At 39.4% G+C, this 20,480-nt stretch overlaps 1 long non-coding RNA gene across 1 annotated transcript in view; it reads right to left on the reverse strand.

Moving 5' to 3' along the window:
• The window catches only part of LOC122462375, a 298,741-nt gene that overhangs the window by 174,853 nt on the left and 103,408 nt on the right, over positions 1 to 20,480 (reverse strand). The window contains exon 3 of the long non-coding RNA XR_006284883.1: positions 2,977 to 3,061. This is a non-coding gene — a long non-coding RNA (uncharacterized LOC122462375). The remainder of the gene's footprint in view (positions 1 to 2,976; positions 3,062 to 20,480) is intronic.

Genomic DNA, 20,480 nt, shown 5'->3' on the forward strand with positions numbered 1-20,480 from the left:
CTCTGGGGCACCTGGCATTGGCCACTGTCGGTAGACAGGATACTGGGCTGGATGGACCTTTGGTCTGAACCAGTATGGCCATTCTTATGTTCAAACTTACCTGAAATACGGGACTAATGGCAGGTCAGATAAATTGAACTTCTTTCTTAATTTGGATAATGTCATGAAGCTCTCAGTGTAATCTACAAGATTGGCCTCACTCAGCATTGCTCCTCACCTTTTATATATGGCTAATATGGGTTCACAATTTGCTGCTATTTTAAGTAGCAGCAGATGTTCCTTCCCAGAGACATTTTTAATCTTAATTGAGTTTCACCCCTTTGAAGTGAAGGCTGAGCAAGGTCTCACTCTCTTCTTTTTCTTCCGTTAAAGAACAAACTGTGTAAGGATTATAGAATCATAGAATATCAGGGTTGGAAGGGACCTCAAGAGGTCATCTAGTCCAACCCCCTACTCAAAGCAGGACCAATCCCCAATTTTTGCCCCAGATCCCTAAATGGCCCCTCAAGGATTGAACTCACAACTGGGTTTAGCAGGCCAATGCTCAAACCACAGACTCAGTGATCATCTCATTTCAATCATGTTTGCAAGTTCATCCCAATTATTCCTCCCTACACAACAACAGACCAGGTCCAAATGGCAAACAGTGCCACTATTACAACACTAGTACATGTTAGAGCTAAACAGAGATTGAGGGGGAGGGAAATTGCAGACATTTTCAACCAAATGTCTCCCATAGAGAGGCAATCTATTCCTGGGTTAACACAAATGGTTATTTGCCAACCTGGTGTGTACAGTATTCTGAGACAAAATAATATTTAAACGTGTTATTCTTTGTCATATGCCATGGAGAAAGTTTTAGATGCATTCATAACTACAGTGACTATAATCATGATAGAAACACATTAACAAGTATGGCTTTATTGGGGCAGATTTGGTTCTCAGTTACTCTGGGGTCAAACAAGAGTAATTTAACTGAAGCCGATCAGATTACTCTGGGGTGTGTAACAGCAGTATTTGGCTGATTGTTCTGTAAAACTCCATGTGGCCGTTCTAGAACAAGCTGCGGAACTGAGGAATCCTTATGGCTTTTCAGTTGTATGTAGACCACTTTTTGGAACTCCAAGTTAGCACTAAGTCAAATTATGTTCCTTTCTGTTCTGTCCAGATGACTATGTGAAACTCTGGTTCCACCAATAGGTTATAGAATCATTCTTCTGTAAAACATTCAGCTGGACTCAAATTTCATCCTGCATTTCCTCAAACTAGTGTTGGAAAACCTTGTTTTGTTATGCCTGAAAATGCTCAATTACTTAGAGGTGATGTTGCTAGGTAACCATTTCACCTTCCCATTATGCTGTTTAAGATGTGTAGTTAACCCACTGTGTTCCCAAGTTTTTACTCAAACTTTCAAATTGCCACCAAAAAATGAAATATAAAGCTGTTTTGTTGCTCTTTAAATAGCTATTCGAGTTTACTAGTTTTGAGTTGAAAAACTGACTTTAAGACCTTTTGGAGAAAAAAAGGAATGAAGTTGTTTGAAACATTTAAAACCATTTTTTATAAAAATGCCATTACGTGGAAAAACAACCTGGGATGGAATATAGGAGAGTACAAAAGGTTACCAGAAAAAGAGCAAAGGAGACAGAGAGAAAAGAGCTTTACCTTTGATTCAGCAGAGCACTTAAATGTGTGCGACTTTCAGCACATGCTTAGATGCTTTGCTGAACTGGGAGCTTTGAACAAAATATCTGAAAGGCTCTCTCTCTACATATATATGTATTGCATTTTGTAGGTTATACGAGAGTCAAAACTGTATTGTATTGAAGACAAAGGTGATCTTTATTTTGCCACCTGAACTAATTGGTAGTTTCCCCAGACCCTAATTCCTAGACCAGCTGTGCTATCTATTGTCACCACATGAAATCTATTAAATTTTTACCTGGACTAGGTATCTGAGCCTCATACAACTGAATGTTTGGGTACACTGGAAATACCTGTAGTTGTAAATTGGTTGTAAGTAGTGACTGTCCTATCCCTGCTAAATTGTCAGGAAAGAGTTTCAGCTGATGTTTAAAACATTGTAAAATATTATTTACTGGTTCCTCACTCCTCAGAAATGACACAGTGCCACATTAATTAGCATTTCAGTAGGGTTTTTTTAATGTTGAAATGAGGGGAAAATTCAGCAGAAATATGTCTCTCAAATTCAAAAAATAGCATATTATCATTGTTCTCTAAAAGGAGAATATAAATCTGTGTGGGTTTTTTTCCTGCAGATTTTCTATTTATTCAGATCCTGAAAATGTGATGTAAAGTTCTTGCCAGCATCGAGTTCTATATGCAGGACATAACTACCAATTTTATCACATAATTCATATACTTAATCCAAAAATTGGCATATGTTTTGTTTGGTCTGCACTATCAATGTTTGTATTTTATTACTAGTCACTGATAGATATTCCCAAGTATGCCACTAGATACTGTGTGCACCATATCTGTCATTGCAATTTAAAGAAAAACCCAGTACTGGACATGTCAGACAGCACAAGTCATCTTTTCTTCTTTGTGGCTTTACAATATATTCTAGATGAGTCTTTTTGGCTCTGGTGTCAAGGACTAGAAGTGACAGGAAAATGCTAGTCTTTCATAGATCTTGGGAAAGTTTATTGCAGAACAAGGATGACTGACATTTTGTCATCCATTATGCTATGGAATTATTGGTTCATGGCTTCTAGTGATGCTCTTCCTTTTTTAGAATTTGGTGATTTTAGTTTTTGTGTTATGAGCATGTAGATAACATGTTGCATTTTCTTTTATATTGCATTAATGTATTCCACTTCCATTGCTAGTAAACAATCCATCTATACTGCCATTTAATTCAGTTCACTAATACCCTGTTGCCAAATTAATTTTCCTGTCCTCCTGCCTCCTCTTACGACTCCCTTCCCTCTTGTCAGTTGTCTCGCTACTCACCATCACTCCAGCCCTGTGATCCTCCATTTGACAACCTCATGTATCGTCTTCACATACCAGCTCTTATGCCACTTTCACTTTGGTTCTGTAAGGAAAGGAATGAAAGAAACAAAGAGGTGAGGGAAGAGAAGGAGAGGAGATGGGTGAAAATAATTATTGTAACTAACAATGAATTTTTCTCTTCAAAAGACCAAATAAAACTGATAAAACAAAATATACCAGAGCCATCAAGAAGCATACTAAATAAACACAAGCAACTGAAGAATCTTTGTTAGCCTTAGATTCTCTTTAACAGTACTTGTCTGGTTTTTGGCCTATTTTAAAATTGTTCATTAAGATTTTGTTTAAATTTATGATCCTGTATACATATTGGGATGTGAATAAGTTTATGCCTGGGAATTATCCATTTAACTCAACAGGAGACCTCACAGGCATATATAGTTACTCAAGCGTGAAAGTGTTTGGATGATTAGGGCCTCAGACAGAGGATGTCTTAGTTTTCCTGTAATGCACTATGCAGTTTATGGTGCTGTATAAGTAACAGAGCTGGCTGGAACATTATTGATGAAATTTCATTTTGTAAAGTGTTATTTTGTTGAGACTGAAATGTTTTGCCGAGATGTATCAGTTTTGATGAAGTTTTCCTCGCGAATATTTGTTTGGTCAAGGACTTTCTGGTCACTTGACACCAGAGAAAGAGAGAAAAGACCCAAATTGAAAAACTCTGGCTTTTGATCCAAAATCAGATGATTTAACACAATTCCATTTTACAAAAATCATTTCAAAGGATTTGTTTTCATTGTACATTGGAATGAAAACAAATTTGGAAACCTCAAAAGTCACCAAAAAAGGAAATTGTTGTCCTCCAGACAGATCTAATAAGTGATGTTAAAATATTTTTTTTAATCATTGAATATATTGGTAATATGGACCTTGATACCATGGTGAAAGGACCATAGATTCAGGATGGTAATATAAAGCCTATGTTTTACACATATTCAACATTAGAAATCTCTCTACGGTAATGAATGTTATTTACACAGCTTCTTAAATTGGCATGGTGCTTCATGTTAAAAATGAGACATGGCCCTTGTCCTGAATAGCTTTCAGCCTCCACAAATGGATCCATGCAAGCAGACCCTTACTTTCACATGTAGTCTTGCTGTAGTCAATACCCATGCATAAGTTCTGCCTGCCTAGCTCTAATAGGAAGATCACAACCTAATTTTTTATCATTTGTCATGTTTACATCTAAAACAGACCAAAAATGAGGGCAAGCTGTTAAGGGAAGAGTGGACAAAATTAGTATTAATAAGATTATGCATCCTTCTGCATTGTTTATGATTTTGTATAATACAGTGAACCTGAACTTTTCTTCTTTTCTTTGGAATTATTTTCCATCAGGTAAGAAATTTTTAGCCTTCTCATCACGTGTATGAGTAATGATTGCTACATCATCTTCTGGTACCAGTAGTAGTTCACATTGTTTTCAAATGATCCATAATAAGTGAGAATTCCAGTCACTTTTTATATATGAGTTGCAATGATTTCTCCACCCGTCTTTCAATATAGCCTCAAATGGAAATATATGCATGATCCAAACAAAAAAGCAGCTTTGCTAAAACATTCTTTGTAGAACTGGTCAGTCTCTTAATATGTTATAACGAATGTAATGTGACACAAAGTGTGCAATACACACCCTATCCCTTTGCAACCTTTATGATGTTCTTTCATCATAGTTTTTTGTTTTATGTATATTTGTACACACACACACACACAATTATTTTGATAGTTTGTGATAGTATAATGAATCTGGACCCTCATTAGCAAATAAATAATGTTGTGATTTTTTTTCTGGTTCACAGAATTATTTAGTTAGAGTTCTGGCTGCTACTTGAAGTTTGGAATTCATTTTCTGAGTACAAGTTCCCAGTGGTGTGTTACAGTGGCAGTATCCCAGATCACCAAAAGTAACAGCACTGATATTGAATAAGCCTTCCTGTTTAAGTCAGCAATACATAGTAAGCTTTATTTCTTTGAGGTTGAATAGATTGTTTGGAGAGGTAGCTTAACAGGGCTTTAATCTTGTTGCTGTGTGCCTGTTTACTAGACTAACGAGCAGCTTAGTGCCTGTCTAAAGAGATTTTCAGTGAAATACAGAAATCTTTCAACTGGTCTTTCTTCAAACAAAAGGGGTGGTATCTAGCAACTTCAAAAGGGTTATTATTTATGAGACTCTATGAATTTACAGAATGAAAAGAAGAGGAAGCTACTGCTACTAGATGTTCTGTGCCATCTCTCTGCAAAGTTCTGCCAAAAACTAAGGAACATCTGGGGGACTGAAATCAGTGCTTAATTTGTGCCAGGGGCTTGCCAGGACTGAGCCCCGGTACCTATAGGTTTGGCAGTTCATAGCCCTGGCACCTCTGGGCTCGCCGCATCAGTTATGAAAGAAAAAAATTGCTTGAGCCCTGGCACCTAATTGCTTGAGCCCTGGTACCTTTTTCATTACAAATTAAGCACTGACTGAAATTATTTTCTTCTAGATTATACGGCACTGAAACTATCTTTTGGAAAATTTCAGAAACATTTCTGACTGCTAGGAGACAGTACTTTGTGGCTTATATGTCTCTTGTATTACCTTATGGTTGTTACTTTAATTAATTGTGCTGGATCTTAATAGTCATTTAATCCTACGTTGTACAATCCAGCAACCACTATTTTGTAAAGGTTAATGAAGCCTTTCAGCAATTATGATCTTTACAATACTCTCTGACCTTTGTAAAATGGCTTGTTCCCTTAAAAATTGCTATTGACAGTAAGTGATTCTTCGAGGGGAAAAAATGCATTTATAAATGTTGGAAGCAGAGACAAAGGATTATAGAGGAAGAAAAACTAAACAGAAGTAACATTTATTATCAAACCTTGTACGATACAGTACAATGAATTAAGAAAATGTGTGTATAAAAATTAATCTGAAATTCATCCAGATGGTGTACATAATTGCACTGAATAAACCTCCTTTATTCAGATTTATACTATGCCTTTCATTTCTCGGTGTCTCTGCTCTCAACAGTGCATCAATATCATTTAACACCCCAATGCTGCAAACATTTAGGCACATGAATAGTCCTCAGTGACATCCATAGTACTTTTCACATGCAAAGTGTCAAACATGTACTTACGTGTTTGCAGGATCAGGGACTAACTCTTTATAGCTTTTTGAGATAGACTTTATTTGAAAGACACGAAAACAAAATAAAGATGGAACCATAATCCCCAAATCCAAATTCTGAAGATGCTTAAAATCTATGAATTCTTGTAATGAGCCAAACCAAAAATCCAGATCAAAACTACCCCAAATTTTGAGGTGTTAGAAACCAGGATGGAATTCCTGATCTGGAATTTGCATCTTGAGCTTTTCTCAAATTGATTATTCTGTACATTAATATTAATGTTTAAACAAACCTATTTTATTAAGCATTTTTTACTCTATAAACAGTTAAAACAACACCCTGATCTTCTTTATTCAAGAAAGAGAGAAATAATTATGGTGAAATGTTACTCATCACGAACTTTTAGATGGGACCCAGATCAGCCTTGAGAGTCAAGGTCAGCGTTAGGGGATTGTTGGTCCCAAAAGTTTGTGGAAATGGCCCTGGAACGACCCTACCCAGTGGACATGCACCTTCCTGGACTTCTTGAATATTCCAGGCAGTTCCTGAGTGAGTGAAAAATAATAGGCACCCATCACCAAAACCATTAAGGCTGAAAAATCATGCACCAAAGGCAAAAGCAATAGCCTTCCTATGACGATAAAGCACCAGTGAATCATAGAATCATAGAATCATAGAATATCAGGGTTGGAAGGGACCTCAGGAGGTCATCTAGTCCAATCCCCTGCTCAAAGCAGGACCAATCCCCAATCAAATCATCCCAGCCAAGGCTTTGTCAAGCCTGACCTTAAAAACTTCTAAGGAAGGAGATTCTACCACCTCCCTAGATAACGCATTCCAGTGTTTCACCACCCTCCTAGTGAAAAAGTTTTTCCTAATATTCAACCTAAACCTCCCCCACTGCAACTTGAGACCATTACTCCTTGTCCTGTCCTCTTCTACCACTGAGAATAGTCTAGAACCATCCTCTCTGGAACCACCTCTCAGGTAGTTGAAAGCAGCTATCAAATCCCCCCTCATTCTTCTCTTCTGCAGACTAAACAATCCCAGTTCCCTCAGCCTCTCCTCATAAGTCATGTGTTCCAGACCCCTAATCATTTTTGTTGCCCTTCGCTGGACTCTCTCCAATTTATCCACATCCTTCTTGTAGTGTGGGGCCCAAAACTGAACACAGTACTCCAGATGAGGCCTCACCAATGTCGAATAGAGGGGAACGATCACGTCCCTCGATCTGCTCGCTATGCCCCTACTTATACATCTCAAAATGCCATTGGCCTTCTTGGCAACAAGGGCACACTGCTGACTCATATCCAGCTTCTCGTCCACTGTAACCCCTAGGTCCTTTTCCGCAGAACTGCTGCCTAGCCATTCGGTCCCTAGTCTGTAGCTGTGCATTGGGTTCTTCCGTCCTAAGTGCGGGACCCTGCACTTATCCTTATTGAACCTCATCAGGTTTCTTTTGGCCCAATCCTCCAATTTGTCTAGGTCCCTCTGTATCCTATCTCTGCCCTCCAGCATATCTACCACTCCTCCCAGTTTAGTATCATCCACAAATTTGCTGAGAGTGCAATCCACACCATCCTCCAGATCATTTATGAAGATATTGAACAAAACTGGCCCCAGGACCGACCCCTGGGGCACTCCACTTGACACCGGCTGCCAACTAGACATGGAGCCATTGATCACTACCCATTGAGCCCGACAGTCTAGCCAACTTTCTACCCACCTTATAGTACATTCATCCAGCCCATACTTCTTTAACTTGCTGACAAGAATACTGTGGGAGACCGTGTCAAAAGCTTTGCTAAAGTCAAGAAACAATACATCCACTGCTTTCCCTTCATCCACAGAATCAGTAATCTCATCATAGAAGGCGATTAGATTAGTCAGGCATGACCTTCCCTTGGTGAATCCATGCTGACTGTTCCTGATCACTTTCCTCTCGTGTAAGTGCTTCAAGATTGATTCCTTGAGGACCTGCTCCATGATTTTTCCGGGGACTGAGGTGAGGCTGACTGGCCTGTAGTTCCCAGGATCCTCCTTCTTCCCTTTTTTAAAGATTGGGACTACGTTAGCCTTTTTCCAGTCATCTGGGACTTCCCCCGTTCGCCACGAGTTTTGAAAAATAATGGCCAATGGCTGAAAATATAAAATATAAGTGAAAATATAACTTCTTCACACATTAAAGAGGAGGTGGCTGGATATCCTGCAGATATTATTTTCATGGAAGCAGAATTATGGGTAAGTGATTCTCCCACTAAAGATTCTGGCTGAAATCCTGAGTCCACTGAAGTCAGTGGCAAAACTTCCATTGATTTCAAAGGGGTTAGGGTTTCACCCTCTGTTAGTGCAGGAATTTCACAACTGGAGAGTAAATAGCTCAAAAGTGCCAAAGGAAAAAAGTAGTGATATAAAATGAAGGCAAACACCAGTTGGGAATAGCTCATCGTCTCTCACATAACATCAGAGAGCCAACATACATTTTTTTTCCTTGGCCTACTGAGGGAACAAACTGGTATTCTTCTTTCTTCACTTTTTTATCTCCTTTTTTTGGGTGTGTGTTTCAGTATTTCCTTATTTTCTTCCTGCTAGGACCATATTAATGATGCATGCTGATGAGACAATACTGAGCCCAATCCCAGACAGTCTTGGATCACTGAAAGTATGTTCTTATAAACAAACAGCTGAGGGGCTACCCATATCCTGCTTTTTCATAAATGATTCATTGCGGCAGAAATTGTATGTAATCTTAAGTGCCTCAACAGTCACTTATAAATGTTGAACCCCCGGGACTTAACTAAACTGAATAGAAAGCAGGTCTAAGGTGAGTCCACAAAGATGGCTTGCAGCTCACCCTCTTCCACTCCCCTGAGCCTGCTGCAGTTCTGTGCAGGCTGGTCTTCCTGTGCTGTGTCAGAGCATCCTGCAGGCAGCTTTAACTCATGCTGGACTGCAAAAGTCATAGGCTGGGAGAGAGAGTGTTGAACAGGCAGTCGAATATAAGTGTAGTGCACAGATATCTGTTTTCCTCAGGCCACACTGCCTTTCCCCCCCCACTGGCAGCAGGGATGGTGAATGTAGTTTCCTACTGATGAGGAGAGTGATGTCAAGATAAACCCTTTATTATGAATAGAAACTATGTACAAAAATGAGGAAATCCACTTTCTATTACTCTGTAGCTGAGGCTGTGACTGCCCTGTCCTGGGCTTCTTTTTTTCTGCTTATCTGTCCCAGGAAACCAAAGATTTTGAGTGTACTGGAGGTGTGGCATCTCTATATTTCGCAGAGGACTTACTCTATAGTATATCTTCCCCTTTTAAGATCCTTTCTAAATTTCTTTACTGAATTAAAACAATATTAAACTATAAAACTATTACATGCACAATAACTAATGTTAGCAACCCTTCAGGTAGCTCTAAGACAACAATAGCATGTCTCAGTCAGTCTCTTTGGGCATTTCAGCAATCTTCCTGTATTGCAAACCAGTTTTAGGCAAAGCCTTGTCTGTAACAGACTGTTCAGCCTCATGGTTGATAACAGGGTCAGTTTGTGAATAGTTTTCAACATGTATGTCTCTTCTCATTTATGTTTCTCAGCCAAGTTGTCCAGTATCTTGAGAAGATGCTTATGATTCCTTCTTAATATGTTTGCCTTTTTCTGATCACTGAGTATGAGCCGGGTGGCTCCACTTTTATAACTCTAGCTTTGACAGGCCAGTGCTCATCTTGCCAAATTCTCACCAAGTTTTTGTTTTTTTAACTGAGGAAGAGGTCTTTCTCTTTTATAGTACTATTTTATCTGACTGTACTTTCCTCGTCTTTCCCTCACTATCACAGACTCCTTAGTCATCCTTTGTTTTTGTCCCATGTCTGGTAAGCAAGTATTTATAAGTCTGTTCTAAAGGAGCTCAGCAGCTCACTTCCCACATTGTAGCAGAGTAGTGATAAATGTGGATCTTCTCTTGCATCCATTGCTTTTTTGAGCAAGTTCATCGCTACTTGTACTTGAGAATATCTGGGACTAGATGTCTCATGATGAAAGTTATATATTGTAGCAAAGCCCAGGTATTCCCTATTCTTGAACTGTGGTCCACTGTCAGTTGTTGGTATTCTTGGAATTCCATTATGTGCAAATACAGATAGGATGTGCCTGACAATTGTTACTGCTGTGGTATCTTCAAGTGTGACCAGTTCTGGGGAAATGGCAAAGGAGACTATTATAACCAGGTGATCATCTCTTCTTAGGCTGAACTTTGTCCCATGGAACTGTGAACTGTTTATGTGGTTATGCCATCCCCCAGGGTGCAACCTAAACTGCTGAGCTCCTGCCTCCCCTTAACTCTCCAGGCTGGGATACTTTTCTACACTGCTTTGCCAGTGAACAACAAACCTCTCCGTAAAGTCACTCCCAGCTGAGTACATGAATGCTATGCCCAGCCAACCATGAATAGGTACTGGCACACCCCTCAGTCCCAGCCTTGCACCCCAGAAATGTGCCTCTTGCTCTGTCCAGCGCACGACTGAACAGAGCAAGCTCATTAATAGTTCATCATTTTATTTTAAAAAAAAGATTATGACTCAGCCTTTGTTAACCTTAGTAGAGATTCCCCAACACTTCAACCAAAGCACACTGGCTTAAATAAAAGAATAAAACAGTTTATTTGCTATAGAAAGATAGATTTTAAGTGAGTATAAGTGTTTAAGACATAAAAGTCAGAATTGGTTACCAAAGAAATAAAAGACAAAACCACAATCTAACTCCTAAACTTTCCCAGGCTAAATAAGATTTGAAAGCAAAAAGGTGACTCTCACCCAGAAACTTTCAGCAGTTCATGCTAACTGGAAAGCCTTCCACTTAGGACCACTCCCTGCAGTTCAATTACGTTTCTTTGTCTTTCACACAATCTTGCTGCTCTCGGTAGACATGAAGGAGGAGAGGTAAATGTGTGTTGGTTGTTCTCTATTCTTATACACGCCTCCTCTCTTTGAGAATTATCCCTCTGCTGGGATGTAGACAAAACAGTCCCCCCGTGTACATGAGATCAGGTGAATTGTACATTTCTTATTCACACCGTCTCTGTACATAATGATTGAGCCATTTCGGGGATGACATGCAAATCTTTTGTTTACAGTCCCCCTTGATGATGGATGGTTGCTTCAACAGCTAATAGTTTTCTAACACCTTTTGTCAGTCCTTTGTTGACATTGAGGAACTAGTCTCTGGTGGTTCCCCAGAATTACGTTTCAGTAACAAACCTATAGCAAAATCTCATAACTCAATATACAACAGGACAATGATGTTTAGCAGATTATGACTTTTCAAATGATAGCTCAGAAGGCATACTTTGTACAAAATTTACTATAACCATAACAGTGGTGAATATGGGGGTACAGGGTGTTACATGGGGTACAATGAGTCACAATGGTATCACTTGTTCTTTCTTCTGGGAATCGCTGTACTACTGACAGGAATTCACTGTTCCCTCTAAGCTGTGCACGCACACACAGATCCTAAACCCCGCACACACGGCAAAACACCGCACGCACAAAAATTTGCATAGAAGCACAAAAATTTGCACAGAAGTAATGTTTTGCACACACGGCCTGTCAAAAATTAGAGGGAACATTGGACATGACCCACAACTGCTCATCATTTCTTCATATCACAATTCATCTCTGGCCAGAATATAAACTTCTCTAGCTCTCCTTTTTGATTTGGTCATTCGCAGGTACCCTTTGAGTATTTATTCCAATAGTTTCCTTCTCATCAGTGTGGGCACCATGATTTGTGTCTTTTTCAAAGGCATGCCTGAAATCATTGAAAGCTTATTTTTATAGTGAGAACATATAGGTGGGAAGTGCTGATTTTTTTCTTTCCTTTACTTACAGCTTGTATTATTGCTTGCAGCATTTTACCTTTAGCTATTTTTCGTTCAGTTCATCCCATATGCCTGGAGATACATTTGAACATGAAAGTGTCATGCTGTATGTTTACGTCTTATTTCAGATCACCAGGCTGTGTGTTGTCAGATGGAGCATATGCTCTTAAAAGCGTGTCTGCCATTACTGAATGGCATCCAGGTTGGATCTCCAGGGTCATATCATACTTCTGTATTCTCACAAATAGTTACTGTATCTAGATCAACTATGCAGGTAGAACTTCTCCAAGTCTCTTTCTGTGTTTTGCAGTCGGTGGTTTATGATCATTTCTGCTTTGAAACTAAAACCATATTGAAAGTCATGAAACCTTGAACATCCAATGCCAGACCTGTGCATAGATCTTCATTGCAGCTGTAATAGCCCTAGATGCATACAAGACTGGCAACCAATCAGTTCTATGACACTGAAACAACTCCAGGCCTTCCTTTCAAGGCATCTATAAAGATTCTGATGTCTTCCAATGGGTCACAAAATTGAAGCACTGAAGCTGATGTAAGAATGTGCTTTAAATCACTGAATTCTCTTTCGTGCTCTGGCTTCCATGCTCATTCAATGACCTTGTGGATGTCTTAGACTAGTTGTGCAAGCTGTATAGTTAGGTATGAACTTGCTGATATAGTTCAACATGCCTAGCTGTCTTTGAATTCCCTTTTTTATCTTTAGATCTGGGGATGTTCACTATTGCTTGAATCTTTGTTTCATCAGGCAAGATTCTCTTAGAAGTCAGACTCTCTCTCTCTCCCAAGTATGTTATTTCTGTTGTTTGAAATTGACATTTAGCCTTATTCGGTTTAAGGTTATTAGCTCTCTTTCCAGCGCTCTCCACGGTCATTTCTGATCATCAGTGACAGTGCTGCCACAAATCATTATGTCCTCAAAGTATACTTTTCACAGCGGCTAGACCCTCTAGCATTCAGCTCACTGTATGGTGAAATACTTCTGGAGTGGAGCATATTCCAAAAAGCAGTCTTAGGAAGCAGTATCTGCCAAATGCTGTGCTGAACGTGCAGATGTTAGAGCTCTCAGAGTCCAAGAAAAATCCTGCCAACACATCTCCTTTGCTGAAGAATTTGGCTCCTGCCACCTCAGACAATATTTCCCTTCTTGTGGGCAAATGGCAGTGTTCTCTTTATATGCTTTTGTTCAGCATCTTATTGTCCATACACAGCCATAGCTCTCCTCCTTTTATTTTTTTCTATAATTTCTAAGGAGTTTACCCTATCTGTTGGTTTTTCCAACCTCCAAATGAAACCATTTACTGTCAGATTTTGCAGCTCTTCTTCTAGACTCTTTCTTAAAGCTTATGGATTTTTTTCATGCAGCACAGCATCTTCCCTTAATTGTATTTTCTGTGCTCCCTTCTGGCACCCATTTCTTGTGAATACATCTTCATATGCTATTAATATTTTCATAACTGGCTCTGTGTTGTGTTTCTGTCTTTCTATGACAAACATCCTCTTAATGAAACAAAGCACCTCACATATTTGTAAGCCCAAAACTGGTTGCTTGCCTATGTGTATCACCACAAACTTATTTTATCATTTCCCAGTTGTATTTAAGTGTCAGCATGCATTCCCCCAACACTGAAATTGTTCCTCCATTATAGTATTTTACAGACACTTTTGATTCTTCCATCTCTATGTGCTCCTTGTATCTCTCTATTTCAGTTTCTGTTATTACATTTAGTTGTGCTCCAATGTCTATCCTGTATGTCACATAAGTGTCATTTGTGCACATTTTAATTAACCATCTGTTGACTTTTCAGCCTCCTCCATTATTGTGCTTAAGAACAAGAAGATCTTCTTATTCACTCGAGGAATCCCTTTACCTATTTAATACATGCACTTTCCTGCTTTCTCTGTATATTTTGCCATACTAGTTTATTAAAGTTTCTACATATTTGCCTGAACGCTGGGGATTTCCTACATGCATGCTGGTTGCCACATTGCTGGCATTGTTTCCTACTTTTCATGTTTCTGTCCCCGGCCAATTTAATTTCTGTGAACTTTATTCCTTGCACGTTTAGCTGTGGTACTCGGAGTCATATGCTCTGTGCCTTTCTCTACACACTTAATTGTCTGGCTATACCAGGAGGAGGACAGGAGATACTTGATATGGATTTTAATCAGGCCGCAACTTTATTAGATATCTGGGACTACTCGGTGGATAAAAGCGTACAGTGCAGGCAACTCCACATTCATTCAATAACTACCCGGAGCTTCCATCAGCACCCTTCATTTTCCATCCAGGTCTCCCAGCCAACCCATGGCTTGGACCTTACCATACACCTCCCCCCTCATAAGAGGGTTAAGGTTGGCTACAGAAAAGGGGGTTTGGCTCCCTGCCGTACCAATCACAGGAGCCTCTAACTCCCCGCCCCATTCCATTAACCAGCATCTCCTTTTCAAGTCCATTACCAGGCCATTTATCTGGTCACTGGATGCCTTCCTTCTGGAGTACCCGCACGAGACATCCACCCCACACTTACAAAATACATTGCACCATACAGCCTACTCCCTTTTCTCCTCATAATAGGTTCCCCCTGACACCATCTGTGGTGAAGGCAAAAAACTCACCATTCTACTGAAGCCAATATGGTGGTGAGGGAAAAATTCCTTCCCATCCCCCCTATAAAGGAGCCACTAGCACAAAGTCCACAGTGGGTCCTAACCCAATTGGATATTAGCAACTCCAGGGGAGAGACAGTGGGTGCTGTTTTGACTGCTGTATGGAGAAAGGGCTTCCAATGCCTGGGGTTACATCTTGTATGGTGAAATACTTAAAGCCTTCCACCCTCACATTCCCAGGGGGTTAGTCAGCACTGCAAAGCTGACCACCACCCACTTTTTGCAGCAGTTTCTGACCTCCTCCATGATCCCTGCCATAAAGCACTACTCTCTTCCTCCAGCAAGCGAGGACTTAAGGTGTGGTGTATTCATTTTTTTTCTGTTTGTTTTGTTGCTTGGTATATACATATTGCCCTTTCTAGTGTCAGTTCTATGTCCCTTAGTGATTGTTCACAGACTTTTTATTGTTACATCCCAGGACAATCTAGTCTTTAATGAGTGTCTTTTAATATTCCTTAATCACATGACTGACTTTTGTGACATCTGTGACAAACTCCTCTATTGTTTCCCCTTCATTCTGTGTTCTTTTCCTGAATCTCTCTCTCTCTCTCTCTCATAAGTAACATTTTTGTCTAGGGACATGATGATTCTCAAACATTTTAATTATTTCTGCAGAGCTTTCTTCTTCTCCTTACCACCATCTTTATGGAATGTGTTATATATTTCCAAGGCTTCTGTGCCTACCACTGTTAAGAGCAGAGGAATCTTTTCCCCCATCATCCAATTTATTTGCCCGATTGTTTCCATATACAGTTCAAATTGCTGTTTGAAGCTTTTCCAGGCACATCCAGCATTTCCCATGAGTCTCAGGGCTGGTGGGAGGCTTACTTGCAGTTGTACAGGCTCTGTAGGAATCATGTCAACCTTACCTTTCACTAGGTAATCCCACATGCTGTGCCTTCCATTCCTGGAAATATTTGACTGCCAAGCTGAGACCAGTGTCAAGATACTCCTTTTATTAGGAGCTGGAACTATGTACAGAAATGAGGTAACCAACTTTCTACTCCTCTGTGGCTGCAGCCTGAGACGGCCCTTTCCTGGGCTGCTTTGTTTCTGCCCCAGCAGGAAGTGTGACACCAGCAACCAAAGCCGACATCTAGAGTGTACAGCAGGTGTGGTATCTCCACACTACCTGGAGCACTTCCTCTATAGCACAGTCAATAGCAAAAGAGCACCTATGTTTTGTCTTATACCACAGGAGGACCTCCTTATAAAAGCATGATCCTCTCTGACCCTATTAAGGTGGCTTAAGAGCTAGGTTCTGTCAGTGATACAGTACAAAGGTCAAATAAAAGTCACAGTTCATGCTGTTTTGGTTAGTTAAGCAAAAGTCATGCAGTCAGGAAACAGTGAGAATACCACACGGCTCATCAAAGTAACAAACAGCGCAAATTTTAACTTGTGCATTTGATGGAATCCTGACAATGGTATAGGTCCATAGCTAGATAGAAATTATAAAATTATAATAATAATGCAGCAAAGGCAGAAGTGTTCAGTAAATATTTCTGTTCTGTATTTGGGGAAAAACAGATAATATTGTCTTATCAAATGGTGATAACACTCTTTCCATTCGACTAGTATCTCTAGAGGATGTTAAACAGAGCTAATAAAATTAAACATTTTAAAATCAGCAGGTCCAGATAACTTGCCCCCAAGAGTTTTACAAGAGCAGGTTGAGGAGCTCAATGGACGGTTAATGTTGATTTTCAATAAGTTTTGGAGCACTGGGGAAGTTCCATAAGACTGGACAAAAACTAATGTTATGCCAACTTTTTAAGAGTGTAAATGGGTAATTATAGGTAATTCAGGTAATTATAGGCCTGTCAGCCTGACATTGATCCCAGGCAAGATGATGGAGCAGCTAATATGGGACTTGATTAATAAACAGTTAAAGTAGGGCAAAGAAATTAATGCAAATCAACATGGGTTTATGGAAAATAGATCCTGTCAGACTAACTTGATAACCTTTTTTGGATGAGATTACAAGTATGGTTGATAAAGATACTATTGTTTAGATTTCTATAAGGCGTTTTACTTGGTACCACAAGACATTTGGATTAAAAAAAAACCCTAGAAAAACTAGAATATAAAATTAACACAGCACACATGAAACTGATTACAAACTGACTAAGTGATAGGTCTCAAAATGTAATTGTAAACCGGGAATCATCACTGAGCAGGCATATTTCCAGTGGGATTCCACCAGGATCAGTTCTTGGCCCTATGCTATTCAACAATTTTATCAAAGGCTTGGAATAAAACATAAAATCATTGCTGATAAATTTTGCAGATGACACAAAAATTGGGGAAATGGTACATAATGAAGAGGACAGGTCACTAATTCAGCTTGGTAAATTGGGCATAAGAAAACAATACATATTTTCATATGGCTAAATGTAAATGTACACATCAGGAACAAAGAATGTAAGCCATACTTAGACAGTGGGGGACTCTATCCTTGGAAGCAGTGACTCTGAAACAGATGTGGTGATCATGGTGGATAATCAGCTGAACATGAGCTCCCAAGGTGAGATTGAAGCCAAATGAGCTAATGTGATCCTGAGATGCACAACAGGGGACTCTCTAGTAGGAGCAGAGAGGTTATTTTTTCCCCTATATTTGGCTCTGGTGTGACCACTGCTGGAATAATGTGTCCAGTTCTGTGTACATAGTTCATGAAGGACATTGAAAAATTGGAGAGAGTTCAGAAAAGAGCTATAAGAATGATGAAAGGATTAGAAAACATGCCATATAGTGATAGACTAAAAGAGCTCATTCCATTTAACTTAACAAAGAAAGGGTTAAAGGGCAGCTTGATTACAGCCCATAATTATCTACATGGAGAACAAACATTTAATAATAGACTCTTCAGCCTAGTAGAGAAAGATGGCTGGAAGTCAAAGCTAGACAAATTCAGATTGAAAATAAGACATACATTTTTAACAGGTTAATTAACCTTTGGAACACCTGAGAAAGGGTCATGGAGAATTCTCCATCATGGACAATTTTAAAATCAAGATTGGAGGATTTCCCAAAAGATGTGCTCTAGGAACTATTCTGGGGAAGTTCTATGGCCTGTGTTATACAGGAGGTCACACTCGATTATCACAATGGTCCCTTCGAGACTTAAAAATACGAATTAATGGTAAATTTTGATAAACTACCATTTGCTATTTGTTTTGTTGCTTATGTAACTAACGAATAGACTGTGAATTGCAAATGGCTAATTGGGAATTTTCAAATGTAATACATAATTCAAAATGTGCTTTCCATTTTTAACTCTTCCGAGTTTAAATTCCCTTTTTGTGAGCGTGCCCTCTCAAATGTTGTGTTCAAATGTTTGGTGGTAAGCAAATGCAAAAGGTTCATGAATACAAGGGAACAAAAATTTCAGTTTTGAATTCAAATGAATACTTGCAAATAAGTTTTTCTTCTAGTCACACAACCATAGAACACCACACACAGAAACAGTTAGTGTATATTTTTAAAAAATAATCAAGAATGGCCCTTTCTACTAGTGAGGTAACATTTGTCTCAGGCATGCACATTTTTATTCTCCCACAGAAAATAACATTTTTGGTAAGAAGCACATTGGTATATATGCTTAGTGGACCTGCCCCAGTGGTTTTCCACTAAATTACTGACTCCCTTAATTTGCCAGTTCTCCTACATTTAATTGAGTTCTGAAAACTATGATCAACTATTCTGCCATTTTTGGCCTGTTTTTCCAGTTTGTACTTTTCTCTTCTCTTTGTACTGTCTTTGGCTCACATGGGAAAACTTAATATTGCCATTCCAGAAATGCAATGCCTTTGTAATATTTAATGCTGTAAGAAGAAGTTCCATCAAATAAGTCAACTTGCGCATCAAGCTCAATTGAAACTTAGTTTCACAAATTAAAAAAAGCAAAATGTTATAAGTATATTGCTGTGTTATTAATAAGTGTGGTTATGTCCTTATACATATGTATATTTCTTATACCTTATATATTTCTTATACCTTATATATACCTTATATATTTCTCAGACATGGACAGTGCAATTGGAATGGGATTGCATAAATACAATATATTTACTTATCTCATTCCCAATTGGCTTTCATTGGCAGTATCTGAAAAATATGTAAGGCCATTATTGTATTTTTTAAGAATATTTGTGGACATTAGCATTGATTGGACATGATTTGTTCAATTTACTGACAATTTGTTCATTACACATACTCTCTACATGCAGAAGCACTATACTACCAGAGCTGTACTACTTATGTGTGTCTATGGCTACTAGTTTCTTCACTATCAGGGTAATTTGACCTAAGTTATGCTACTCCAGCTACGTGAATAATGTAGCTGGAGTTGATGTAGCCTAGGTCATTGCAGTGTCTTCACTGCGCTGCATCAATGGGAGATGCTCTCTGCTGGTGGCAGACACGTGGAAAAGGGATACTAATTTTCAGTGCTCTGAAGGATTTGTTGGTTGGTGTATGTGTGTGTTTGCGTGTGTTTGATTCTAAATGCTACTGATTCAGAATTAAGACTCTACTAGCACTGAGCTACTGCATCCTGTGGAGATTTTGTGGTTTGGCATCTGCAGAGCCTAATTTCTGCTGAACAGAGCTTAGAGCATACAGCTTGTAGCCTTTGTGGTCAGCATTCTAGGCACGTACTATAATGTACACACTGTACTGGTTTCTTTCTTTTAAACAATCAATGGCACTCAAGAAAATATACTTCTGAAACCTGTGGGATTTTAATTTTCTTTTTGTATAATTATTCTTTGTTCCAGGTAATTATATTTGTTAATAATACTGAAACAAGATTTTATGTCTTACACTACTCTTATAAAACTGTCATTTCAAATAAATTAAATCCGCTTTGAGAATAACAACAACATATTAATTCATCAAGCTCTGATAATGGCAAACTGATGTATTGTAAACTGATTAGGCAAGCCAACATTCTTAGACCTTATAGGCTTGACATTTACACTTGTTATCTGTCATATGATCATAAATTTTATTTAGTATCAGAAGTATCTTAACTCCAGAGTCATCACTGTAATTATGTATGCATGGGACTGTTTTTTTTATATATATATATATATATATATATATATATATAGTGACAAAGTTCCTCCTCTGCCTTGGTGGGTCCTGCACTTATTGGCGGATTTGCTCACCTCAGAGGTTCACAGCAGCCCTCAGTTTGGCCACTTTCATGGCTCAAATCTGCTGTTCTCTCAGTTAGCCTCATCACTGGCCAACATGGGGAAAAAGAAGAAGAACAATCCCCACAGTCTCTGTTGATCCACCTAGTGGATTGGGGAACAGGCCAGAGACCTTCCCCTCTGGTGGAACCCACAGTCCAGGTCAACTCCTCTGGGTTGGGGGAATGGAGGGAACCCGGGGGGGGGGGGGGGGGGGAAATGGAGGAAATGGGGAGTTGGGGGAATGGAGGGAACCCGGGCCCACCCTCTACTCCGGGTTCCAGCCCAGGGCCCTGTGGATTGCAGCTGTCTACAGTGGCTCCTGTCACAGCTGCGTGACAGCTACAACTCCCTGGGCTACTTCCCCATGGCCTCCTCCCAACACCTTCTTTATTCTCACCACAGGACCTTCCTCCTGATGTCTGATAATGCTTGTACTTCTCAGTCTTCCAGTAGTACGCCTTCTCACTCTCCGCTTCTTGCGCCTCTTGCTCCCAGCTCCTCGCACGCACACCACAAACTGAAGTGAGCGCCTTTTTTAAAAACCCAGGTGCCCTGATT

The sequence above is a fragment of the Chelonia mydas genome, chromosome 11 (assembly GCF_015237465.2).
Source record: "Chelonia mydas isolate rCheMyd1 chromosome 11, rCheMyd1.pri.v2, whole genome shotgun sequence".
NCBI classification, from domain to species: Eukaryota; Metazoa; Chordata; order Testudines; family Cheloniidae; genus Chelonia; species Chelonia mydas.